The sequence below is a fragment of the Triturus cristatus genome, chromosome 7 (assembly GCF_964204655.1).
Source record: "Triturus cristatus chromosome 7, aTriCri1.1, whole genome shotgun sequence".
Lineage (NCBI taxonomy): Eukaryota > Metazoa > Chordata > Amphibia > Caudata > Salamandridae > Triturus > Triturus cristatus.
In genome coordinates, this window is record NC_140590.1 from 57,502,742 (window position 1) to 57,515,413 (window position 12,672).

General features: G+C 49.1%; 1 protein-coding gene across 5 annotated transcripts in view; it reads left to right on the plus strand.

Moving 5' to 3' along the window:
- Nucleotides 1-880: 880 nt before the first annotated feature.
- LOC146808799 (guanylate-binding protein 7-like) overlaps nucleotides 881-12,672 on the plus strand; it is a 343,610-nt gene continuing 331,818 nt past the window's right edge. For 2 of the 5 annotated variants that reach the window (XM_085615616.1, XM_085615618.1), the window contains exon 1: nucleotides 1,033-1,190. The gene's annotated coding sequence lies outside the window, so the exon portion shown is untranslated. Of the gene's footprint in view, nucleotides 1,191-12,672 lie in introns of all 5 variants that reach the window. The other 3 variants (XM_085615617.1, XM_085615619.1, XM_085615620.1) reach the window with 3 other exon arrangements.

The following is a 12,672-nucleotide window of genomic DNA, read 5'->3' on the forward strand; positions in this document are numbered from 1 at the left end:
AGCGACGGCACCATGTGGGGTCACATTGTAATGCTGGGGTCAGGACCGCTAACCGGAGGTCAGGTGGTCCCAATTCCACAACGGTGTCCGCCCGACATCGTAATCTGGCCCTTCGTGTAAGGGTGACCAGGCTTTTAAAACAAAAATAAAACGGGACATTTGGCAAACATAAAAGAAGGGCTATAATTTTAGGTCATCTGAAGGGCGCAGAAGGACAGCGCTCATTGAAAGAGAAACAGCCAAGGAGGTAGTAAGTAAATAACAATTTATTGAAAACCCTAGTATCGTAGCTGTTAATTAAACTGCTTTCTGGAAAGAGCTGCTAACTAGCCCAGCTTTGGAACACATAAAAACATCGCTCGCACTGTCTTGGGCGGACCCTCCCTGAAAACCTGAACGTGGCCAAATGTGCGGAGTTCTTCCAGACAGCTGAAGGAAACCGGGACCAGGAGAGCTCTTGTAAGCTAACTAAGGTAAACAGGCGTCCCGACGGTGCCCGTCGGGACGCCTGTTTACCTTAGTTAGCTTACAAGAGCTCTCCTTGCTTCTTAACTCTTTCGGCGCCAAAACGCCTTTGGGTAATTTTTTAGAAATTAAAATTAAACTTAAATCGTGCCCTGTGATGGCACCATCACTGTGTGGGGCAGCAGCGGTAAAAGACTGACCCACCATCTACCCCAGGACTCACAGGAACCTGCCCACCGTACCCGTGACCGTCACAGCAAGGTTGGTGTCCCCAGGGGCTGTCTCTTCAGGCCTCAGCAGGAGGAGGTCTCCCTCCCTCATCCCATGTGTGGGCGGGGAGCGAGGCGCTGCGGTCCCACCCAGGAATGGGCCGGGAAACCTCAGGGACTTTCCCGGGAGCAGGCACCCCGCCACCACCTCACGCATGAGGCGGACGCGGTTCGCTGCAGTCACGTCTCAGGAACCCTCTGGGACTTTCCCGGGAGCAGGCACCCCGCCCCCACCTCACGCATAAGGCGGGCGCGGTTTGCTGCAGTCACGCCCCAGGATGGGCGTCTTCCTGGAACCAGAAGTGGAAACCGAAAGTGAAAAGGAAAGGCCGTGCGCTGGACTGTGATCCCGGAGCAGCACTGGAGCAGAGACAGACGAGAGGGAGCAGGTGAGACACCCCCAGGAAGAGTGGGAGAACCCGAGAAGGGCATAGCCTGGGAGTGAGGGAGCAGGAGGTGAGTGACACCCTGAGCTGGGGGTGAGTGAGCCCCAATGGAGTGGGTGAGCGACAACTCGGGGGGCTGATAGGGAGGGGGAAGAGCTGAGTGGCACCCCTGACTTGAGAGTGAGGGAGCAGGAGAAGAGTGACACCCTGAGCTGAGCGTGAAGAAGCAGGGGGTGAGTGAGCCCCGAGGGTGAGTGCCACCCGTAGGGGAGAGCTTAGAGACACCCCGGGGAGGGGTGGGGGGGGAGCTGAGAGTGAGGGGGGCCTCAGTGATACCCTGAGTTGAGAGTGAGGAAGCAGGAGGTGAGTGAGACCCCAAGGGAGGTGGTCAGTAACACCCAAAATGAGGATACGCGCCGTGATAGAGGTGGGAGCAGGTGACTCCCCAAGAAAGGGGATTGGGGGTTGGGGGTGAGCAACACCAGAAGTTAGGATCCGAATCGAGACAGTGAAGGAGCAGGAGTTGGGGGAGGCCCCTAGAGAGTGTCTGAGCCCAACTTTTGGGATCAGGAAGTGAGTGAGACCCCTGGACATGATGCGGTTTTATTTGCAGAGGTCTGTTTGCAAGAACAGGTCAGATGCTTGAATTATGGTGCTTGAATTATGGTGCTTGAATTATTACATACCTGTTCACACATCCCTGCTACAGAGCACAGCGCGGAACGTATAGAGCCGCCGCATTTATGTGAGAGAGTTCAGTAGGTTGATGTTCTTGTTGCTGAGATGTCTGTCTTTCATGCAAGCTTTAATTACAGTCTTATTACAATAGTTTGGCCATCCGCCTCAAACACCTCCATATAACCTCCAGACATACGTTTGTAACCGCACTCGTTTTAACTTCATCTTCTGTTGTTTTAAGGTTGATAAAATGGCTTCCATTTGGAAGCAATAAACACTTCTTAGTAGGTGCAAACCTCCAGTCTGTAGTGCATGCTATATGGATAATTCTGCTTAGTGTACACAGATCCACAAACCTTACTTACAGTCGCTTTTAAACCTCTTTGCCTCATAGCAGTTTGTCACGTGGCTCTCTGTAGCTTTGTTTCCTCTTTTCCCTTGGGCCGCTGTACGTCTAGCAGAGGTGTGTGAGTATCCGGGGAGGGGGCTCATTTCTGTGGTGTCGGGCCTCAGGCCCCCATGATGGAAATAACTGACACAGAGACCTGGTGATGTGGTACAGTAAACTGGCCACGAGCACGTGCACCCGGGCCTTTTTATTGGCGGGCTCACGTCACTCGTGACACCCGTGATGGATGGGCGTGGGGGTGCATGTGTGTCCAGCCCTCAGGGAGTGGCTGGGGATACAACTTCCTGCAGAGCACTAGAACGTGTCCTGAAGGACACTACATTCCTCCCCAACTTTATTGAGGAACAAACAAAATGTTAGTCCAACCTGTGAGGACAAAAACAAACAGTTAACTAGATGCCACAGGGTCCATCAGTGTTCGGAGTCAGGCGGCAGGAAGTGTTCTGACACGAGCTGGTGACTTGCTTGCAGTGGGACCATCTCGGCAGGCGCCCATAGTTTAACCTGAGGGATTCAGGACACGACCGCCGGCATGGAGACGTCAGCTGCATACCGTCAGTTCACTGACGATGACGTGTCTTGCACGCTTCCCACCTTGCTGATGTCTGTGATGTTCTGAGGTGGGTTCTAACAGTTCCTTATATTGGGTTGAATCATGGACATGGATGGAGTCCTAGGTGAGAGATCCCAGAAGTGTTGCCTGACCAAATGCCTCTGTTGAACCGCTTGGCTGTAACCGATAACCTGTTAGTGGGGCAAAGTCTGTTCTCCCTCTCCGGCCTGGGGAGGCTCGCTGTCGGGGTAGCTGCGGGACTGCAGGAGGGCTGCGCTGGGGGCCACTTGTGTGCCGACTGGGGGCAGCTGCAGGTCTGCCAAGGAGCCGTTACTTTGTCGCATGCACAACCCTCACGGGTGGATGAGTCTTGGCCAAGACTTGCTCTCACTGCCGCAGTTCCGGTGTAGGCCAGGTTCACAGGTAGCTTCCGATTTTCTTTAGTCGGCGGGTGTGGCAACGGTGTAGGACTCCAGTCCATCGGTACTCTGAGAGTGGTGGTTGACGCATGTGCTGATGGCTGGCGTGATGACGGTTGCCAGCCATGTGGTGACTCAGGATGACAGGTGGTGGTGACTTGCTGGGAGAGTTGGATGTCAGGAGGGACTGAGCAGCCATGCGTTTCGGCCTTGCTGGGATGGAGTTTCTGTGGCGGCTTGTGGAGAAGTGTGGCTCAATGATTAGAGCGGCAGACCCTGATGCAGAGGTCTAGCCCGGGACCAGGGTTCAATTCCCCGCCTCGGCGGGTCTTGGGCTCAAAATTCCACGGACCTGATAATTCTCGCCTCGGTGCCATTCTAATCATGGAGTCCCACTCTGCAACTCTGGGCAATAGCTTGCTTAATCTCCACAACGGCCCCCACAACGCTAAGGATGCCTGGCCTTCACCTTGGGGGTGCCCAGGAGTGGACGCCTCACAGGGAAAAGCCAGGATGGGTTCCACAGCGGTATTCGTACAAGCGCCGAGAGGCCTCCGGGTAGTCGTGCGCTATACAAGTATCCATACATTTACATTTACATTTACATTTTACACACGTAGAGTGTGTAGATCCTCTCTTGCCTGTCTTGGGGCCTCTGCCGACTCCATCTTGAGGCGGTGTGAGGATGGACACTCAGTGCTGATTTTCACCCGTGGCATCTGCGGACAGGAGCGGGAATGCCACATGACTTAGACTGCCGACGCTTGGGGATGGACGGTCGCCTGGGGAAGCGTAGGGATGAGACGCGGTTTGCGCTTGCTGCGGCTTATGTTCGGTTCACTCGTGGAGCTGTATCCAGGGACATCGGTCCGCCTTGGCGCCTGTCTGGTGTGCTCTTGGCTTGCTGGGCGAGTCCTCGGTCTTCTCCCTTTTGTTGGTCTTTTCAGCCCACCTGTGTTTCTCCGATTTTCTGGGTGACAGGGCTGTCACTCTCTTCTTTCTTCGAGGGGGTTGCGCTTGGACCTCGAGGCGGCGCTATCGTGGCACCGGCTTCTGTCTTCACTCCGGTGTGCTTGTCCGGACTGGTTATTTTGTGGTGTGCTCCTTGCTTGCTGGTCGATGTGGCGTCCGGTCACGTGTCAATGGTTGTTGGAGCGCATGTTGCTGTGGCGGCCTGCCATGTGGAGTGTGCGACTCTTCTTTTGCCTGTCGTGGGTCACTGCCGACTCCATCTGGAGGCAGTGCGAGAGAGGGCACTCTGTGTTGTCTTCGGCCCACTGCGGGGCTGTGCTGGTGCAGTAGAGATGCAGGCGTTCTTGATGCTGCGTTCAGCAGTGCTTCTTTGTGGAGATGTCTCTATCTCCCGGGAGCTTGCCCGTGCTGTCAGGTTCACTGGCATGGCGTTTTGCGTGCATCGGACCACGTGCGCTCTGGCTTCTCCTTGGGTGCTCACTTCTGGCACAGGGTGGGCCTGTGTTGCAGGTTGTGGTCGTGTCTGTACACCAGCGGGAGCGAGTAGTGATCTCCTCACTGGCGGTGGCGATGGGCAGCCACTTGTGGTGCCCGCTCTGCACCAGCCTTTCTTGTGCCGCTGGTGTGGACAGGGTGGGCATGGAAACATTCGCTCTGCCGCTGACTGCTTCTACTGTGTCGCTGTGGCTCCTTTGGCTGTGCAGGGCATTTCACTGATCCTTGGTTGGTTTCCTCTTGCTGCAAGCATTGTGTATGCTGTGTGGAGGTGCTGTGTCGTGCACCACAGCTGGGGGCACTGTGGCTACTGTTCAGGTTCTGGTTCGGCTTGCTGCCACTGCGAAGCCACGCTGGGGTGATGATGCAGGTGTGGGGTCCTGCGCAGTGTTGGTGGGCCCCAGTCCTTGCAGGATGCTCTCTACTTTCTGTCTTTGGCCACCGTGTGGGAGCTGGGGACACTGCGTGGTTCACTTTGGGTGAGGGTGATGTGGCTGCTCTCTATACCTGTGTGGGCTTAGACATTCTTCCCATCTTCGCCTTACAACTGGGCATGGGGCTTATCAGTGTCAGCATTACTGTGTAAATGTGGGCCGGGATCTTCCTTGCATGACGAAGTTCCCATTCTGCCACTGCAGATGTTCCTCGGTAGTGTATTTGGGTGATGTGGCTGCAGTACCACAGGTGGCCACTGGATGGCAGTGCAGCACTCTGGTTGTGCCGGTCCTGGCATTCGCTCTTTAGACGGCGGGCTGTGCAGCTCCTGCTTGCGAGGTGGGGAGGCCATCCTGTGTGCTGTAAGCCTTCTGTGGAGGTAGGTGGAGCGTTCACCTGGCCGGAGTGTTGGACTCCCTTGTCCATTGGTGTCACTTCAGTGGGTAGACCGCCGGCGTGTGAGGTCTCTCTTTGGACTCCCTGGGCTGAGTGTGGGCACATCCATGTGACTGTTTGGGGGTGCTGCCGACCCTGTTCTCCTTTTGCTGCAGGGACCGGCAGAGGTTGCTGGCCAGGGTGCGATGTCACAAGCTGGGTGGCGCTGCATGTGACCACTGGATAGCGCAGGGTCTTTTCACCGGGGCACTGGCAGCCCTTTTCTTGTTGCGTGCAGAGCCGCCCCCAGGCGTTTAAGGGGGCGGGCGTGGTGGCACTTTGTGGTGTTGACCTGCAGGTGGCGAGGTAGGGGCTCTCTTTCTATTCTATTTCTATTCGCGGAGGGCCGCAGTCTCCCGGTTGCAGGTAGTTTGATAGTTAATTAAAACCATTGCAATAAACTATTCCAAAATTCTTAAAACATTCTTATTTAAAACCAATAAAAATCAAAAAGTGAGAAATACATAACAATTTAAAAGTGGTAGTTCAATGGAACTGATTACAGACAAGTATTTATGCACTGGCTGCTGGAAAGTGATTGTCTCGGATTTCACTTGCTCTTGCCCAGCGTGACCATTTGTCGTATTGTCCACAAGGACTCTGCTTGTTGCACAAATTGTCCCCCTGGTGCTAATGGATGACCTTGATAAGATACCGCTGAGTCTTTTTGCCCATCTACTAGTCAACTTGGGTCGGTAAATTTTGTAGAATATTTTCCATTATTTTTGGCATTCTCTCATCGATCACCACCAGAAATTTTACAAATCTGCAGTTTAGTTTAGTATTTGACGGGTTTAGGCAGGCTAGCACCGCTTGCCTTCTGGTGCGGATGCCTTTCTGCTTGAATTGATCTTTAAGAAACTGTTGCCGGGCTTGATGCAGCTCTTCACATAGGCAGATTACGTGAAGGATGTCGCCATGGTTGGAGTTACACAGCCTACAAGTATCTTGTCCGTTTGTCCTCAGCCATGGTGGTAGGTGGCCAGTGCAAGGAAGAATTCCCAATCTATGCTTTAAGCAGTTCAATTTTAAGGCTTGGAAATAGCCCTGATTGAAGTATGATTGTGGGGTTAGTGATTTGTATGAGTTGAGAGTCATCCATGCGTGAGATCTTTTTGAGAAGATCGCCTTGTCCTCCAGTAAGGAGAGTGATTTTACATTTTTCCAAACTAGTTTTTTGAAGTTGGGATGACCAAATTGTGCATCCCAAAGATCAGAAAGTTGAGTTGGTTCCATGGCTAGCCGAAGATGATTTCTCACCTCAGAGAAATCCCTATGTTCTATATCGCGCCACAACAGATAATTTAGCGTGTTTGTGGTGGCGCTTCTTATCTTGTGCCAGCAGATGATGTATGCCCCGTACCTGGCTAAAACTTTTTTTTGCAGGTCAAACTCCAGCCTTATTTGAGCCGGTGATGTGTAAGGCGGGAGGGAGAACATGGTTCTGTACGCTTTGACCTGCAAACTATCCAGATCTTTAGCGTCTCTTCCCCGCATTGCCTCACTACCATAGTGATCGAAGGAAGCAGTTTGGCCTGAACTACCTTCATTAATGGGGTCAAAGTCGGGCCCATCAGTTGATTTGCCAGGTTTTTCATCGTGATGGCGATCAATAAGCCTCTCTTTCTTATTTCCTGTTTCTGACGCACAAAGGACCCCTCTTTATCAAATGTAACTCCCAGATATTTATACTCACAAGCTGTGTCAATTTTTGTACCGCCGAGGAACCAGATCTTCTGTGCTTTCTTTTTATTATTTATTGACATTGTCCGTGTTTTGCTAAGATTTATTTTTAGATTGTTTTCTGTAGCATATTTCTGCATTTCAGTCAGTAGTCGTTGAAGGCCGATGTAAGTGTGGCTGAGCAGCACTACATCATCTGCATACATAAGATTGGTTAAGGTTTTCCCACCTTCCCTTGGTGGGTGGGAATTGCAGGCGTCAAGCACTTTTGGGAGGTCCGCCATGAAAAGGTTGAACAGGGTTGGTGCAAGCACACATCCCTGTTTCAATCCTTTTGTAGTGGGTACTTTTGTGGACAGGTGAGTACCACCGCCTAGTTTCACCTGCACGCAGGTATCCGTGTGTAAGAGCATCAGCATATTTAGAGTGGTCTGTGGAATGCCCCATCGCTCCAGTTTCCCCCACAGTCTACCTCTCTCTACATTTTCAAAGACAGTGCTAAAGTCGATGTAACACAAATGTAGAGGAATCTTAGATGTTTTTGCTGCGCCAATTATTAGTGAGATTGTGTGGAAATATGGATTTTTCTGGTCAGTTATGTCCCCTATCTTGGACCCCAACGGTTCTATGTGCATGTTACAAGTACATGTATGTTCCCTCCAGTTCCGGTTATGAAGACGCAAATACATGTGCGTCCACCGTTAACATGTCCTCTGTTGATCCGCCATGAATGGGCCGGATATTCCATTCCTAAGTACGAAAGGCCACCGCCTTTATATGGTTCACTTATGCCATTTTACAGTCCAGGCAAGTAGGCCCTGATTCTGTCATCAAGCTTTTCCTGCCTTCTGCCTCTGAAAGCTCCAGTCCGAGCCTGCATCTGTGACCATGAACTTTGTCTCATTTTCTGCGCGGCTCACGAAGCCTGACATCAGCTTGCTGCCTGCCAAGAACTGTATTTCACCTTCTGAAATTATCTGCTCCGCTCCCTGCCCAATGCATTCCTGTCTAGTAGCTTAAGTAAACATTCTTCCAGCTACCAAGCAAAGGCCCGACTTCTCTGTCTTCATACAAGTAATTCATAGCCCTGTTACTATGGAAGATTCCGCCCTCGCATCTAGTGTAGACACTTAGACGCTTGTACACGCACTAACCGTCAGTATAGTCAGTATAGAATAAGATTCTACTCTAAGAGACCTCTCTTTTGGATAACATAGTTCTTTAAACATAGGATGTTAGATATGATTTGGGATTAGGTTGACTTGACCCTCCAGACTTCTGTCGCCACATGTAGAGCTAAATATCAAGTCCCCTTCACCCCCTAGTTGCACGTCAATCACACGTCATACTGCTGCGCGCGCATCTCTGCCAAGTATTTCTGCTGATACTGCGAAATTATCTCATAGATCCACCCATTTGTGACATCACAACCAATGACGTTTCTCTGTTACGCCCTATTACGCCTCTTTTCATTACGTATGTGTATTCTTATCTGTATTATCAGCTGTTACGCCTCCTGCATCTGTCTTAATGTAAATGCTTTTCATATATATATTGTTACCTGTCAATAATGTATTGCCTTCACTTCCTGAACCTTCGTGGTGATGGAACCTGAAATCCCTGATTCGAATCAGTATTGGAATAAAGCCCATTCCGAACCTCTAATACCACGGATCCTGCCTCTTATTTACTGAGCTATTTTTATTATGTTTCCGTATCAAATTAAGTCCCGGTAATTAAATTATTTACCACATGAATGGCGCCCGAACAGGGACACTTTCTCATCTCACGCGCCGGCGGTGCGTTGCAGGCCCGGTCTCCTGCCACAGCTGGACGGACAATAACGCGTACCAGCAGGATTTCCTGTATCTCCCTCCGGTCAAGCGGGGGCGACTGAGGCTGCGATCAACACCCAGACGAGGCGGTGAGAAGTGCGAAGTATCCCGACCAGAGCCTAGCTGAGAGAGCAAGATCCGAGGTATACAGAGGCCCACCAGTTTCCGAAGTCCCAAGTCGAGTCCAGTGTCCGAAGCGTTCGAGTCGAGTCCAGTCCGGTTCAAGTTCAGTCCAGTTTCTGAGGCCTTCCGTTTCCGAGCTACCCGGTGAGTACCATTACTGGGGAGGCGTTCTGGCGTGCACATAAGTTGTGCCGGTCCAGACGGGTTTGGGTACACAAACTCGGTCTGCACTGTTTCAGCAGTGTATCTGTACTGTTTAGCAGTATATCTAGTATATCAAGTATATAAATTCAGAATAATTCAGTTCAAGTCGAGTATCATGTTTAATGATTAAGTTTTTCTTAGATCGTCATCATCATTGTTGCTCAGTTAAATGTTAAATGTTAAATGTTTATAGTACGTTCTGCATATTGTGGTATGAATGACTGTTCATTATTGTGATTACTGTATTAAGTTTGTTCAAGATCAAGTATCAGATCAGTTCTCAATATGCCGCTCTTTTCGAAACTAAGACAGATCACAACTAGAAAAGGGGTACTCGAATAAGCTGTTCCCATTCCTCCTAGGGACACTCCAGGGTACTTCATGTATCATAAACATGGTCTAGACGCCATATTATTTCTTGATCTATGGGTAGACTACACTAAGGAATTACCAGAAAGTCAGAGGTGGCCCGCAGCGGGGACCTGGGATGCAGAGTGCATCGTGAAAGTAGAGGAAGAATTATGGAAAAAGAAAGCTAGACAATCACAGAAAGACGCCATTGAATTATGGCGTAAAGAATCACATAGACGAACAGAAAAAGCACGTAGACAGGAAGAGAAGAGTAAAGAGAATTCTAATGAAGTCCGAGAAAATCTATTAATTGAAGAAGGTGCACGAGTGAAATCAGAACAAGTAGACAGACAAAGAAATGCCCTTATGAATGGTATGTATCCCCTTCTGGCTGAAGGATTACCTAAGGCTACTCCAGGGATACCAAAAGACTTGCCAACCCCATTATTTCCAATAAAGGTACATCCTAAGGGGCATCCTAGAACCGCAGAAGATGTTTTTCTTTCCTCATATTTAGATGACGCAGCTCCCGAGTATGCTCATCCCGCCCCACATAGACCGCCTGCCAGGGAGGTTCAACGCCAAGATCCAGTACCCGTATCGTTACAGCAACAAGTTCTGACACAAGTTCCGGCAAGCACATCTGTTTCTGCATCTGTTCCTACAGCTACTTCTATAGCTGTATCCACGCCTATAGTTGCTGTATCACGTTCAACGAATCCTTTCACACCCGATACCCCAGATGGGGCTACCGGAGGTGCTACCAATATCTTTTCTACGCCACCTAGAATAAATAAACTTACTTTTCAAGAGTCAGCACATTCACGTACCCCCAAACTCATAAATGCCCGTACGCTTAAGGAACTTCTTATAGATTGTAGATATGACCCTGTGCCCGGAAAAGAGGACGAAATGACCCTAGCATCATTACGTATCAGACGAGCCGCAGTGTCATCTAGATAATATATATCATTTTGTCCAAACCGGGCGAGATTCTGAATGTATTAACAGAGCTATGGAATACCAGAAAGTGGAAATACAAGGGGAACTGTTGCGTTTCCTCATAAATTGTGTGATCAGAAATCAAGACCGACCGGGGGTAGACCCGGAAGCAATGCGGATTCTTACCAGATGGAGCCAGAATATATCAGAAGGGAGACATGATAAGCAAAACTGTATAATAGCCATGTGCCGAAAGATCCGAAAAGAAATAGAACGCCTACACGAAGAAAGATTAGCGGTAGACCAGTTCGAACAAAGCGAGGAAGAAGCATCAGGACTGCCCACAGGACAGTCAGAAACTATAGCCTATGTAGGTAGAGGAAGATCTTGTAATAGTACTAGATGTCTTACTGATCCGATACGTCCGATATGTCTAGAAAATAACAGGAATTTTCAAACACCAATAATAAATATAAGGTCTAACGAGCATTCATTCCAAGCAGCAGATAAATTACTCCGAGAACGAAGGGGTTATCATTTTCTCGATTCTATGGATGAACAAGAATTAGCCAGGTCAGCTGTCCATTGGGTTGACAGTCCCGGGAAGTATAGTGATGATACAGTAGCACACACATTTTTGAATCTCACCCCAGATGAACAGCGTTTAGCTGGGATTTATATGATTCAACAACTTCTTATACTATATAAAAGCCAACATTCAGATCCTGGTCCCTTACCTGATATATTGACCGAATTACTCACGAATAGATGGAGAGGTTCAGGTACTAAGCTAATTAAAGAAATACTAGAATCAAGAAAGCAGTACATTCTTTTTATATGCCCAGAACATGTCTCACTGCCCATCAAGGAAAGAACCACGTATTACATGGACAGACAGAATCCCTTACGAGAAGTGCACCCAATAAAGGGCGAGGACAATGAGTTTAAACGTGTATATGTATATACGCCCATATCGAAAATAGAATTGTTGGAAATGAAGAAAGTGGTACCCAGTCATGACAAAGACCCAGCGGGTTTCCACCGAGAAATTAAAGACATGTTACTCATGGGAGAGTATACCTATCCCGACATTATGACAATATTAAAGGTATTGATGCCTGCTGGCATTTATGAAAAACTCAAGGAAAAAGAGTGGGAGGTAGGAGACCAAAAGATAGATTGGACAGCATTAGAAGCAGAAGAAAAGGCCCGAGGTCCAGGTTCGGGGCTTGGGGACAAAACTAAAGCACTACCAGGTCTACTAGTACAGGTACTGCCACGTTTATTAACCACGAAAAAGGAAGACTGGGGTGCAATTTCAGCCTGTAAACAAAAGCAAGATGAAGACACTAGTGATTTCTATGCACGATTTGAGAAATGTTTTGGTATAAATAGTGGTATAAAAGCAAGTAGCGAATCATACCCACATCTGTTTGTGACAAAATTAGTTGAAAATTCCTTGCCCCAAGTGAAGAATAGAGTATTAAAATTCGAGAGTACCTGGCAAGGTAACACTCCATCACAAATGTTACAAATGTTACAGTATCATCACAATAGAATTAGAGAGGAACAAGATCATGAACAAAGGCGCATGAAAGACACGAAAATGAAAATGCTAGTCTCCCAGACAGTTCCAGTTGAAGGACATAAAAAGGGTACGACACATTCTGGCGATTTAACAGGACCTGTAAAAGGGACATGCAACTATTGTAAACAACTAGGTCATCATGTACACGATTGTCCAGTCCTGAAGCGTAATATCGCCACGGGCATTACAAAAGAAAGACCACGGCCACTTAGACAGGATCAGAATGAACAAGGAGCCTTGCAGCATGCACAGTCCATGCCAGCTCCACAACAGACTATACAGTTTGTGCCGGCTGCACCAGCGCTGCCTGTTGCTGCCACGCAAACCACGACACGACAACTGTACCAGACCGCACAGTATGACTATCCTGATTATCAACGATATGCATGAAACAGCCTAGAGAGGGAAGTTGACTTACCCCTTATCGAGA